Here is a 14,898-nt window from a genome sequence, read left to right as displayed (position 1 = left end):
TGCTTCTTGTCAGGGAAGTGATGCAGAAATTATGACCTCCTACAGGCTGAAAAAACAAAAGATTTTTCTTTCCTGAATTTAGGTGTTCTGCTCCCCAGCATATTATGATTTTCTCTACAAACCCAGTTGAGTAGCTGCAGTAACCTGCTACATACCTAACAGAGGCAGATTGGAATTTTAAAGGAAGGATAAACACAGCTGTCGTTTAAAATTCCTCTTCACCCTTTCCTATCTTTGTCTTTGCCTGAGATAGCTCATTAAAACTAAATTGGCAAATATGTTTGCAATCATGGTCAGAATCTGTGAGGTAACCCCCAACTGAAAGTATTTTTTTGTCCTGGGTAATCAATATAGTTGTCTAGAGCCAAGAGGAAACAAGCCAATCACTGCCTGACTCACTATTGTCTCCACTGAGATATTAGTTTTGGCTTCAATGTCCAAGTCTAAAATACCATGATTTCTTTGCTTTGAAGAAAGCCCCATGGTTATATTATCTCACAATTTCCCTTTTCTATTGACATTGCTTTTTTGTTTCATCATCAAAATACTAACTGCTGATACCTAAATAATTTCCCTCTGCACCATTTCTACTACATTTGGCTGTTTCTGAAGGCAGCTGCTCTTTATGCTCTTGTAACATTTTTCTTCTTGACACTTTTATGCTTAAACTGAGGTTTTAAATTTCGTAGACAACTTTACAAACCAAAATTTTATAATCCATTTTCTAAAAAGAAAATGTTGCGTAACACAGGCAGAATCATTTTGATCTATTGCAAATTTTATCCATACTGTTACTCATTAGTCTCCAAAAGAACTACTAATAAGAATTTAAATTGTGTCTCAATGTTTGGTGGAAAGTTATCATATGTTTCCTATTTCCTCTTTTTCTCTTTCATTCCGGCAAAAATTTTATATATTAAGGCCATATTCCATGGATGTAAGGATACATAATTTTCAGAAAATGGAGATGTAGATCTAACCCACAAAAAGTTTTCAAACTATATTATATATGGTTAAATTAATATAACCTATATAGAAAAGTGTGTTGTCTTAGGACAAAAACATACTGCATCTAAGATTATTTAGACTTATGGCACAATCAAGGCATTTAGAAATATTCTTTAAAACAGACTTGCAGTTACAGAAAGGTAGAATGTATTATTTCTAATGAGATTAGATTTGTTATGGAGCCATTGTGAGATAGAAAGTCATTGGTTTAATACTTGGGTGTTATCTTTGTATGCAACTGCCTCCAATATACTCACCATTGAGGCTGAGTGTGGTGACACATACTTTAATTCTGGCTCTTGGGAGGCAGAGGCAGGAAGTTATCCATGATTTTGAGGCAAGACAAATCTAGAAAGCAACTCCAGGCTGTTGCTGTACCTTCTATTCTTTTTACCTTAGTTAACACAGTAAATTATTAATCCACTAGTTTTCATTAACAAGCTCGTTCCCAAAGAACAAACACAGAAACTGTGGTTTATTTTTAATCTGCAAGCAGTAGGCTGGGCAGAATGTGAGCTACTCTAATCTTAATATCCTTAAATCCAACACATAAACCAGTACCTTGCCAGTGTGATAACTCCCAGGTTGATTATCTTCCCTCCATCTTTTTTCCCACCATCCTCCTCATGCTTCTCACCCAGAAATCCCTCACTTCCACTTTCTGTCCTTCTGTCCAGTGGATTGGCCAAACAGCTTTTTACTGGCAGCTGTTACACCCACTCAAAGCATTCATCTACATCAGGATGCATAGAAAGGTCCTGTAACAAAACAAACGAACAAACAACACACACACACACACACACACACACACACACACACACAAGGGCTTATCTCATGCATAAATTCTGGACGTGGCAGACATTAAATTCACCAAATCTGAAATGAATTCTGAATTTTTCTCCATTGCTAAGAGCCAGGGAGAAGGACTGTAGCTCCTCTGGATGGAAGGATTCCTCTCTATGTTGAAACTCCTTGCTTTATTACTCATCTTCATATTCCAAGAACAGTCTACCTCTCATTCATTACATGAACATCCTATGATCTCAGGCTGACCATGGGCTAATCATCTTTCACACAAACCCCTAGCTGTGGTCAGAGGACCAGATTGTCCGTGTGATTTCCTGGCTCCTACTCACATCACATATTATCCGAACCTGCTTCTTGTTTCAATTTACACAGAACCCTGTGAGCTGCATATGTTACTCAAGTATATTTGTCACACACAGACTCCCTCACTTGATGTCACTCTATCTAAAAGAGAGTGGAATAGGCATCTTCATAATTATTTAAGTATAATTCTTAGCACGAGAGACAAATAAGCACACAGACACTGTGACCCTGTGAATGGCTAGAAAGAAAACCAAAAGTGACAGCGTCCCAAAGTGAGTCTCTCACCTATCACATATCAGAGCCCTCTGGCCCTCAGTGCCACAATTCTACTTCACATAACCAACAGCCAGAGCCAAACTCTGCATCAAGTACACAGGGTGCGTGGTGGGACCTTTGACCTCCTACTCTTATCCTCCTCTCTGCTCTCCCCAGCAAAACATGAGTCTGCATTCACCAGACTACTGTTCACTTTCATACCCACTAGAGCCTTACTCACTTCAAACAATGCTCCATGCCTGTGGAAAGTCAAGTCACCTCTCTGTTCTTGAAATAACATTTATCCTCAGGTCAGGCACATTCCAGCATCCTTTCCTCTGCAGAGCCATTAATTTACAAAGGATGATGAACGCTCTATTGCCATGGACTAGACTTAAACAGGAAATGCAATAATCACTGCAAAGCAACATGACTTTATGAAGACAGAGTGCTGAGATTAAGTGCATTTGAGCAGAAATGCCAATATGTGATCGACAGATATATATCTAGCTGGGCAGGCCTTGACAATAATAGAAGACACCAGACGCAGAGCAGACAACCTGTGTGGGTACCTAGGGATTATTGTCAGAAATTATTAGAGATGGAAGGACTGAAGGCCCTTTTGAGACGTACAAGAAAGGGATATGCAGACAAGGACAGGGCACCTGAGAACATCAAAGAGATTAAAAGGTGCAAATCTAGTGTGTTGGGCAATGAAGTTCTGCATATGAAAGTGGGTAGATAGGACTGCAAAGAACAGGGCTGAATCCTACAGGCAGATGCTTATTCTAACTGATACAAATATTTCCACTGTATCCTTAGAAGAATCTGACACACTACTTTGGGGTCAGTACAAGTGTCTGTCATAAACTAGAACATATAACTGGAAGGATGCTTCAAGATGAAAGCCATGAGAGACCTGGCAGATGTGCATCCAATAATGCAGTGGAAGGAAAGAACAGTGTAAACACCACTGTATTTGGAGGACATAGGTATCAACCTGGAAAACAAGGACTAGTGCAATTTAAATGTTGGGAATTAAAGAGCTTTCTGTTACCCATTGTGGGCTCTCATGGCAGTGTCAATAATTCTCAACTCCTATAAAGGGTGAAACCTAAATCACTGGAGCCTTCCTGCCCTCTGCACAGTGGTGCCAAATGGTAGACTCTGGAAAGCCTCCCAGTGTTAATACAAAGCCATGAACAATGAAGGTCATATTCAATCCTGCCCAGATCATAAAACATCAACTTCAGTAGAAGTCATTCTCTCAGCTTTAAAGGAAGAGGACTTCGTTTTACCCGGTTCCCTTCCTATGGATGGGAGCTAAGCCAGGGCTCAGTAGGGTAGACTTTAGGAGTGAGCTGTTGCCTCATATTTCCATATCCACATATTAGTCCCATAGTTTTAGGATGTTCCCTGACCTGAGCTGATCCATTCTTCTTACTCCTGAGAGGCAATAGCTATCTGAACATGTGAAAGAAAGCCAGAGTCCATCCAGTATATCTGAAGCAACCATAATCCGTGAAGTTCCCACTAGACCCTAACCAAAAAGGCTCCCAACATCTGATTCTTCTGAAAAGTTCAGCCACTGCACCTTCTGCCTCCATGCATCAAATCTTCTTCCTATGAAATGGTAGATCAGCATTGTAGAACATGTGGACATACATAATTCTCTCAAGAAAAGACTCCTTGGTGTGAGAAAAATCCTAGAAAGAGGACAAAAAGCAGCACCCTAGGACCAGTCCTGTCACTTCCTATGTGCTGAAACTTTGGCAAAGGACTAGTGTGTCTTATGGATTTCAAGAGTCCAACACTCATCATATTAGATCCTGGCCATGTGCCCTAAAATCTTGTGAGTTGGCTCTGAGATGAATATAGTCTGGATTGTCTGTCCTTGTGTGCTGAGGACTAAAAGTTCTTGGACACAGCCCACAGTGTTGAGTTACCAGTATGCATACTCTCAAGCTCCCTTTCTTGTTTGTCTAGCACTTGAAGGACCTCCCATTTCCACTTGAGATGTCAAGGGCTTCCCTATGCAGAGTAAAGAGAGGAGGACAATAGCAGAAAAGGTCATCATGAAGAACCTAGGGATCCTGAATCAGAAAGATATCTGGGAAGATGATGAACCTTGATAGTTTCTTTTTACTATTTTTGCATATGCCTAGAAAATAAAGTTTGTGATATGCCCATAAAACAGTTTTTGTATGTGCTATGAATAGTAGTAGATAGACAGACTCCCATTCATGATCTTAGATCCATTATCAGTCATACTGGGCAATACTGAGCTTTGTAAACAACAGTACTCACACTAAGAGGAGCACATAAATTTGGGCTTATATACCACATGTCAGCATGTGCTCTCTGTGAGTACTGAAGACCAGAGACCTAGGGCAAAACTCACTCCCACAGCCACCAAGGCAAGTCCACATAAGGTCTACAGGACAATGAAGTATGGTCATCTGTGTCTCACAAAAGAAGATCAAAGTATCTGTAAGCATCTCTTATAATACCCAGGGTCAGCACCTGGGCTTGTTCTACTGCCTCTGCCCAAATTATATGACCCACAGACCAAAAGAAAAGGACATCAGACGTCAGTGGAACCTGTACTTGGTAACAGACTTGAGACTCAAACCTGGTAGCCCTGACACCATGAGGCATTTGGAGGTGAAATTGTTAGCAGGTTCCAATGGTTTATTGAGGTCTGGACACTAATTTGATACAAATGGTGGTAAGGAAGGAAAAGGAAGAAGGAAAGACCACAGGCTTCTCTCTCTCTCTCTCTCTCTCTCTCTCTCTCTCTCTGTGTGTGTGTGTGTGTATCAGTGTTACTTTTTAATTTTATTTTTTTAATTTATTCAGATTACAACTCAACTGTTATCCCATCACTTTTATCCTCCCATTCTTCCTTTCCTCCTGTTTTCACCCTAATCTCCTCCTTTAGGTCTAAGAATGAGGGCGACTTCTTCCCCCACTATATGGTCATAAGCAATCAATTCTCATCTTGGTAGCCTGATTATTCTTTCTTTTAGTGCTATTAGGCCTTCCCGCCAAGGGGATGTGGTCAAATATGGAGCACCAGAGTTCATGTCAAAGTCAGTCCCTACTTTCCACATAACTGTGGAGCATGTCCTGTCCATTGGTTAGATCAGAGTAGGGATTTGATGTTTACTACTTGTTTTGTCTTTGGTTAATGCAATAGCTTGAGCATACCCCCCCGCGGGCCCCGATCCACTCATTATGATGTTCTTCTTGTAAGTTTTTAGGACCCTCTGGGTCCTTCTATTTCCCCATCTCCTATATTTCTCTTACCTAAAATCTCAGAAGGATGTCCTCTCATCTATCCCAATCTCCTGGTATGGGACATGCCTTTGGTGGTAGTGCCCAACTATAAGTGAGTATATACCATGTGAGTCTTTCTGGGTTAACTCACTTATTACGACCATTTCTAGTCCCATCAATTTGTCCACAAATTTCAGGATTTCCTTGATTTTAATAGCTGAGTAGTATTCCATAGTGTAAATGTACCACAGTTTCTTTATCTGTTCTTTAACTGAGGGACATTTAGGCTGTTTACAGGTTCTGGCTATTATAAATAAGGCTGTTATGAATATGGTTGACCATGTGTCCTTGTTGTGTGGTAAACCATTTTCTGCGAATATTCCAAGGAGTGGAACAGCTGGGTCTTGAGGAATGTGTGTGTCTTTTTGTGTCTGTCTCTGTTCCTGATGCTGTTTCAATCCAGTTCTTTGTTTCCCCCATTACTCTCTCCTCTCTCTCTCTCTCTCTCTCTCTCTCTCTCTCTCTCTCTCTCTCTCTCTCTCTCTCTCTCTCGCTCTCTCTCTGTTCTCTCTCATCTACTTTCTCAACGCATAGAGACAGGAGACAACACTACCTAACTTTTCAGCTGTTTGTTCTGTGTTGTTATAATATGTAGTTTGAACTGGCTCAGACAGATGTTAAACCAAAATAGCCTGAATATTTATTTCATTATATGAGTTCAGACACTCCATGAAGAACTTCTGTGTGCTTTGAATATTGTTGAACCAAAAGGAATTCCCGTGCTGTGCCCTCCAGCTCTGTGAAAATCACTCATTCATCAACTCCCAGTGCTGGGAAGGAGGAAGTATCCGAAAGAATTGAAACTTGGGGCCATGATTCAAAGCCCAATGGGTGTAATTGAATCTCAACATCCCCAACAGGAGCCAGGAAAATTATTACTGCAGTTATAGGGCTGAGCTGAGCACTCATGCTTCTAATGAATCTTTTTACTATTAAATGTAGATTTACTGAAACTAATGTGTTCCAAAGATGACATTTAGTTTACTCCAATTAAGCACCCTCAACCAAAAAGGGCTGTGAAAAGCTAAGGCTAGCACAGGACCAGTTGTGCCTCTCCTGTCCCCAGGCTTAAATCCAGGGGTGGAGAATTTCTAGGTCTGCCAGTCTAGCCTGTAGGCCATAGGCATGAGGGCCCAGAACTGTCAACACTAGATGGGCATAATCTTCATAATGATAATTCCTAATTGAGTAGAAGAACAAAGGCAGCTGGTGAGGAACTGGACTCAGCCCACTATCACTTCCAGCATCTTCAACTAGCACCCAAGCCTAGAGCAGTGGTTTCAGCATAGCAGAGACAAGGAGGACAAGGACAGCAAGTAAAAAGCCCTGCAATTCCCCTGGTGTATTTGAGGCAGAGGGAGGCTCTGGCTTTAGAACTTAAGAACTAGCAATATGAAACTTAGGGGTCAGTGAGCTCTGAGCCATGATGGACCAGAGGTTCACCTTGGGATGATGGCTGTTCTGAACCTGTTCCTAGCCATTCACGGTGTCTCTGGTCTTACTGGTCTCTAATGATTAAACTTATTCAGAAACTACTATGAATATATTTCTCCCAGTTTTTTTGCGAGATTTGGCACCATGTTGTGAGGATGACTGGTTCAGATAAATGGCCACTTTTAATCACTGATTCAAAATACCCAACACAATATTCAATATTCACAAAACAAATCTCAGAACACACCAAAACATTATCCACCATGTGCAAGTAGACTTTATCCACTGGAAATGCAGTTATGGTTCAACATAGAAACTCATCATTGTATTCCAACCTATAAACAAACTGAAGGAAATAACAGCATGATTATCTCATTAGATGCTGAAAACCCTCTGGCAAAAATCCAACACCCTTTAATGTAAGAATTCATGGATATAAAGGGGATACAAGGACCCTTTCTGAACACTAGGAAGGTCACATAAAGAAAACATAAAGGCAAACATTAAAATTAAATGGAAAGAAATATAAAGCAATTCCGCTAACACCAAGGAGAAGACAAGGCTGAACACTTCCTCCATATCTCCTTAATGTATTACTTGAACTCCTAGCCACAGCAAAAGACAACTAAAGGTGAGCAAGTGGATAAAAATTGCAAAGGATGAAATTGCTGTTAACTGATGGTATGATTGTACACAGTACAAACACCTAAATTCTAACAGAGAAAACCTACATGTGATAAAAACATTCAGCTCCATACAAAATTTGCTATATACAAATGACAGATAGGCCGAGAATGAAATTAGGAAAAGAATACATTTCACAATAGCCAAAAATAATATAGAATAACTTGCTGTAACTCTCATCAAGCAAGTGAAGTGAAAGACATGTATGAGAAAAGTTCCATCTTTTTAAAGAAATGAGTTGAAGAAATCTTAAATTGGAAAGATCTTTCATGCTTATATATCAGGGGGATTAACTTAGTGAAAATGGCCACTTTACCAAAATCCGTGAACCGATTCAAATCACTTCTCATCAAAATGTCAACACAATTTTATACACAACTTGAAAGAGTAATTCTTAAGCCTGTTCAAACTATGGCAGCAGCCAAGCATAATACATACAGTAAACTTTGAACCCCTATGCAGATCAAGCCAAAGGACAGGACATTCTCCACAGTAGAGTGTAGAATGGGGACTGACTTTCACACAAACTCTGGTGTCCTATATTTTACCATGTCCCCTGGATGGGGAGTCCTGGCAGTACTCAAAGGATAGCATGCTACCAAGAAAAAACTTGATACCCTATGAGCATATACAAGGGGAGGCGGTCCCCCTCAGTCACAGTCTTAGGGGAAGGGAGTAAGAGGAAATTGGAAGGGAAGGAGGAGTGGGAGGATGCAAGAATGTGATAACAGTTGAGATGGAATATGATTAATTAATAAAAAATTTAAAAAATAAAATTAAATAAAAATTAGGGACCGAGAGCAGGGTTTCTTAAGGAAGACTTTAGGAATAGTTGTACCTGGATGGGACAGGATATCAACAAGAAAACTAATATAACCAAAACAACATGGGCCAATGTTGTCCTGCAGAGATTGATTCACCAACCAAGGACCATGCACAGAGAGGATGTAGACCCCTTCCTCAGATGTAATGGATAAGCAGCATAGTCTCCATGTGAATCATATATTATTGGGAGTAGAGGCTGCCTCTGACATTGACTCTGTTGCCCACTTCTTGATCTCTTCCCCTGATGGGGAATACTTTCCAGCACAGAGAGTAAAAGGATGTAGCCAGTCCACTTGAGATGTGCTACTCTCAAGTCAGATGGTTTGGTAGGAGGTCTCCTTCTTTCTGAGGAATAGCGTATGTGGGAGGGAAAGAGCAAGAGATGCTGGCAATGTGAGGAGACAGGGAATAGGCTAGGATCAGAATATAAAGTGAATACATTTAAAAAATATATATAATAAAAATGAATTTGTAAAATCATCATTATCCAGGAAAATGTGTCATTTCCCTTGAACCTGACAAGAAGGCCACATGGCTCTCTATTGTTGTATGGCTCCTATCAGGATATTAACACCTATTTTGGAAACCACATTCACTGAATGGGAAGGAAAATACTTGTTATGTATCTCAATGACCCCACCTAGATTCGTGTATCTTCTCAAACATCCCCACCACTTTCACTATGTTAATCCAAAATCTTCTTTAACGCTTGCTCAATATACTTTCCAGATATTCTCCATTCCTTCCTATACTGATTTGATCATAGCAAGCCTATTTCTTCTTCTATCTGATCTGAACTCCCCCAGATGCCTCTGACCATTTTCCTCTCTGATCCATAACAAAAATCTTCTCTTTAATAGTGAATGGACTAATTTTTTGTGGTTTCTTTACTCTTTCCTGCTCATATAATTTTATTAAAATTATATATCTACTTAACTGAATAGGACTCTGTCCAAAACATGCAGGATTTAAGGAGTATGTACAGAGAAACAATATCCTTTACTTAGAAATTAGTTAAGATCTCTGTGAATCAATCCATCATAGAGAGACAAAAGCTAATGGTTGTCATCACACGCATAATGCAATAATGTAAAAATATGGTATAAATAGTACCAACTTCATTTCATGTGAAGTAAAATGCAAAGTAAATGATCATGTATGGAAGGCTATTTCTGTCTAATATTAATCAATGTTAACAATTTTGAAATACAGTCCAAAGAACACAATACATGTTGAAAATAATAACACTTTCCTGAAATTGATATAATTGGTAGATTTTTGAATTTAAGTTTTACCAATTGCCAATAATTCTTTGTTTTCACATTGAGTAAGAAAATAATGTAGGGCAGAAAATAACCTTATTTCATAACTTGTACAAATTTTTAAAATGATTTACAGAAACTATTCTTTTGTGTAGCTTAAATCACATCTCTTCTGATATGATAGCTTTGTTTCTCTGTGAAAATGGTATTAAATATTGCTAACATGAGTAACTTTTCATGAAACCACTAAGGAATTTGTTGGAAGGATCTAGAGGAATCAACACAGAAGCCATCCTGCAACTATTAATCTATCATAAAAATCAAATTAGTTATTTGGAAATACCTTTTCATTGGAGCCAGGAAAGGAGAATCTTTCAGTAGGAGTGAAATTATCCTTTCTTTTTCAAGGAAGTAAACACCAAAGTTGGCTAGAGCAGTTGGTAGACCAAACACTGTTGAGTGAGGGTTCTGTAGTAGTCATGGTGACAAACAACTGTGATGTCAAGATTCTTAGGCCCATGCCATCAGTAACAAAGTGAGACATGTACGTCATTTCCTTCCACCTCTTGCCTTTCAATGTTATTTTTGAACAATTTTTGAACCACATGTGTTTCTAAGGAATATCATATTTTCACAATTATATATATATGACAGATGTATAAGATGCATATAATAGAAAGATAGATATTAATTAAAATAAATAGTAATGTGCTTCCCAAACTCTAGTGTACTACCATAACCATGTCAAGAGCCGCCCTGTTCAGGGAGCTCACTAGGCATGTGGGCTGTCTAGGAGGTGATCTGGTGTTTGCAAGGTCTTATACCACGATGTACCCCAAAACTGCTTTCAGCCTTTGACATGCTGTCAGGAGCCATTGATTTGGGAAAGTCCAGGAGGCATGAGAGATCTCTGGAGGTGATCCAGTATTTGCAAGGTCTGTATCGTGATGTGCCCCAGAACTGCTTCCAACCTCTGACAACCTCTGTCAATTGTGCACAACTGCATCTTTCTGAAATCTGGCATTAGAGACGGGCATGGTGGCGCATGCCTTTAATCCCAGCACCCAGGGAGGCAGAGGCAGGTGAATCACTGTGAGTCTAAGGCCAGCTTGGTCTACAAAGTGAGTCCAGGACAGCCAGGACTACATTCATGGCCAGCCCGGTCTACAAAGCGAGTCCAGGATAGCCAAGGTTACACAGAGAAACCCTGTCTCGAAAAACCAAAAATAAATACATCTGGCATTGGTGTGAATTGTTAGCTTCTGGGTACTGACCAGCTCTGATTGAGCAAACTTCCTAGAGGATCATATTGAAGATGTACTTTTTGTTATCCAATGAATTAATCCCTGATTATGGAATTCCTGATATGGCTCAAATAGTTTTTAAAGTTAAAGTTGGTTTATGGCTGAATAAATGCCTTTGTGAATCTCCAGATGCCTCACTTAGGATAGCCTACCAGCAGATTTGTGGCTTCAGATAAGCTTACCATAAATATAGCCAAATTTGTTTAAACTCCATGTGAACCTATGTGGAATGAAGTTACCTAGAGATGTCTGAATTTACTCTGTTTCTTAGAATGAAAGAAAGACAAAATTATTGTCCTGAGATCATAATAAACTAAGAGATAGCTGGACAATGTATAGTCAGGTCCATCCTAACTGATAGGTTGTATACTCTTGTAAGTTTCAGACCCTGTTAACCTCAGACCCTGCCAACCTTCGTCATTTTGAACTCGCCATGAACTTATGTAATGGATACATAGATAAGAAATGTTTAGATTTAAAGAATGTAACCTGTTGTATTTTAGAATTCACTTGCTTTTGTGATTAATTGTACTCTTCTAATTATGAGGTAATTCTTTTTTCTCAGAAGTATATATATGGGCTACAATAAACGTGAGCAGGAGAAAAGGAGAAAAGGAGAAAAGGAGAAAAGGAACGAGAACGAGAGAGAAGTGAAGGGGAACAAAGGAGAAAATGAAGGAGAACAGAGGAGAAAATGAAGGAGAACAGAGGAGAGAATGAAGGAGAACAGAGGAGAAAAGATTGAGCAGCTTAACTTCAGTTGAAGTTAAAACGTCTGACTTCATCCACCTTTTCTCCTGGTCCTCTTCTCTTGAACGTATGTGTGTGAGTGGTTTATTTTTTATCTCTCTCTCTTACTTCTTATTTCTCTATAGATTAGCAAATAAGTTAGCAGACTCAGGGGCATCAGCCTTCTATGGCTGATAAGTCTAAGTTTACACCAACTTATTGGAGATCTCTGCAAAGAGGCCTATCTACAGAACAAAGAGCCTCCTTTTATGACCCCGTGCAGTTTCCAGCCAGAAGCCGCTTTTACAGCCTCAGCCATAGGAAAAAAGGTGGTCAGTTTAAGTACAGCCAGTCCCTAGAGAAGAAACCTTGGGCTCTTTTTCCCTTTCTTTCCTTTCTCTTCTTTCAATCCTGATCAGTTGCCTGAGCCATCAGCTCTGGTCACCCAAGAGATAAAGTGAACTAGAAGGGCATCCGCAATCTAACCCCAGAGAAACTACTCTGGACCCTCTCCAGAGCACCAGCCGGGCATTAACAACTGGCACCCGCACTAGCCGAGCATTAACATAACCAGATACATAAGAATATTTTTTGTTGCTTTTTATTTTGTAAGGACATATGTCCCAGTTGCATCCACTTGTCTCCTCTCTATAGTAACCAGGGTCATTAAGGAGACAGTACATAGTGTGAGAGGAAGGCAGACAGAAGGAAAAGGATATAGTCTTGTTCACCAATAATAACATTGCTTCAAGGACTAAATGGAGATTCAGTAAATTAGTAAGTCAAATGCACCAATGAAAAAATATCTTAATTAAAGACATTGTCTATATCCTCAAAAGACTTTACCCAACACAGGATTGAAACAGAAGCTGAGCCTCACAGCCAAACGTTGGATAGCGGGTAGAGAGTCCTGTGGAAGAGTGAGGGGATAATAGGTTCCAGAGGATAAAGGAGGTCAAAAGAATAAGTACAGGCCCAACAAATCTAAGCCCAGGAGGACAAGCAGAGATGGATGCACCAAACAAGGGGCTGCCATGGACACAACCTACCTACCTGCTTAGACATAGCCAATGGACAGCTCAGTCTCCATATGGGTCCCATTGTAAGGGGATCAGGGTTTGTCCATGCCATGGACTCTGCTGCCTGCTCTTTGTTCACTTGCCCCTGGTGGGGTGCCTTACCCTGCCACAGAGGATGAAAATGCAGCCATTCCAGATCAGACTTGATAGGCTGTGGTCAAATGCTAGTGGAGAAATTCTCCACTTTTTCAAGGAATAGAGGAAGGGAATGGGGGAAATAGGATGAAAGATGTGATAGGAAGCAAATGAGGGAAAGGACTATGACTGGGATGTAAATTGAATACATTTTATAAAATATATTTAAAATTAAAAATTTAAGAGGAAATTATCTTTTTAGAATTATGAACTTCATAATTCGATTTGACAACCTTGTTTTAAGTAGGTGTTACTATCTACAAAAACTTGACATTTCATTATATATGTATCAGTTAGTGCTTCAATCTCATTAGAAAAAGTTGATTTATGTTCATTTTCCTAATTCTCTATTCAATAAAAATAGGCTGAGTGTCCATCTGTGATTTTTATGACAAAAAATTATATTTCAGCTAAATCTTAAGTTCAAATGTCATAGTCAATATAGGGGCAGAGTGTTGTAAACACATCATTTAAAAGGTCAATACATACTATATATTTTCTACATTAAAGTAACAGAAAAAATATTTTCATTCTTCTTTGTGTCAATTAACACAGAATTAGATTATGCAGAACAGGAAAATTATGAATGTTCTGAAAAAATACATTGCTAGAATTAAAGACTCTAACTATTAACAGTATCTATCTTATCTATAAATTTAATAGTTACTACTGTAAATAAAGAATTAAGAACCACTCATATACTATAAATTCAATAAATATTAAAAAATAATTTAAATGTTTATAGGCCTAAATTTAGAGTTAATATCAGTCAAGTTTCTACAACATTTCCTTGTATATTTTTCTCATCATAGGACAGAATATACGGGAACACATTTAGTTTGAAATATATTCTGTTAAATATAAGGTTGATGAAGTATTATCTTTGCATGCTAATAAAGTAACCATGCTCAGAAAAGTAACAACCTCTAGAAAACCAATTTTAAAAATCAGAGTTGAAACCCAGTATAAAAGTTTACACCTCTGCATTTTCATCAGCAAAATTCTAGGGGATAACAAAAACAAATATTTATTTTAAACTCCCAAAATAGGTACATGGGAAAAGAGATATCTTATAGACTTTGAGAAAAATGGGGAATGGACAAGGTGCTACATTTTGAAATCACATATTTGATCATTTATTATTTTGTAAAACATATAGTAGCATAAACAAATGATTATGCTATGTAATAATATTGAAGCAATATATATTCTTCTTGTCGTATAACCAATAGAATACCTGGCGAAACCAAATTATGTATAGGGTTCTTCTTAGTATATCTATGTTCAATATTAGAAAACAGAAAAAGAAGAAAATATCTGTAAGTAGAATAAGTGGTATTTGACTTTTACAATAAATTAAATTGCATACAAATTTTTAAGCATTATTTTTAAATTTTACAGAACATTTTCTTCAAAATATACTCTATAATGTTGATGAAAAGTTTTCCCAAGATATATATGTTTAGGACATTATTAATTGACATTCTACAATATCAGCAATTTTTAAAAATATTTATAAGGAATCAAAACAGAATAAAAAGTAAATAAAATAGAAAGGAAGAAACAAAATTTCAAAGAATAAATCTGGCAAAATGAAATTTAAAATTATGAATAAAATAGAAGTGATTAAGAAACTGTAGAGGTACTCAATGTCTTTATTTTGGGACTCCACCCATGAAAGCATAGAGAGCAGGAGTTGCAAGTCAGCCCCAGTTACAAAGCAAGGGTAAGGCT

This window comes from Acomys russatus, unplaced genomic scaffold (assembly GCF_903995435.1).
Source record: "Acomys russatus unplaced genomic scaffold, mAcoRus1.1, whole genome shotgun sequence".
Lineage (NCBI taxonomy): Eukaryota > Metazoa > Chordata > Mammalia > Rodentia > Muridae > Acomys > Acomys russatus.
The sequence above is the reverse complement of the archived record's forward strand: the minus strand, read 5'-3'. Positions refer to the sequence as shown.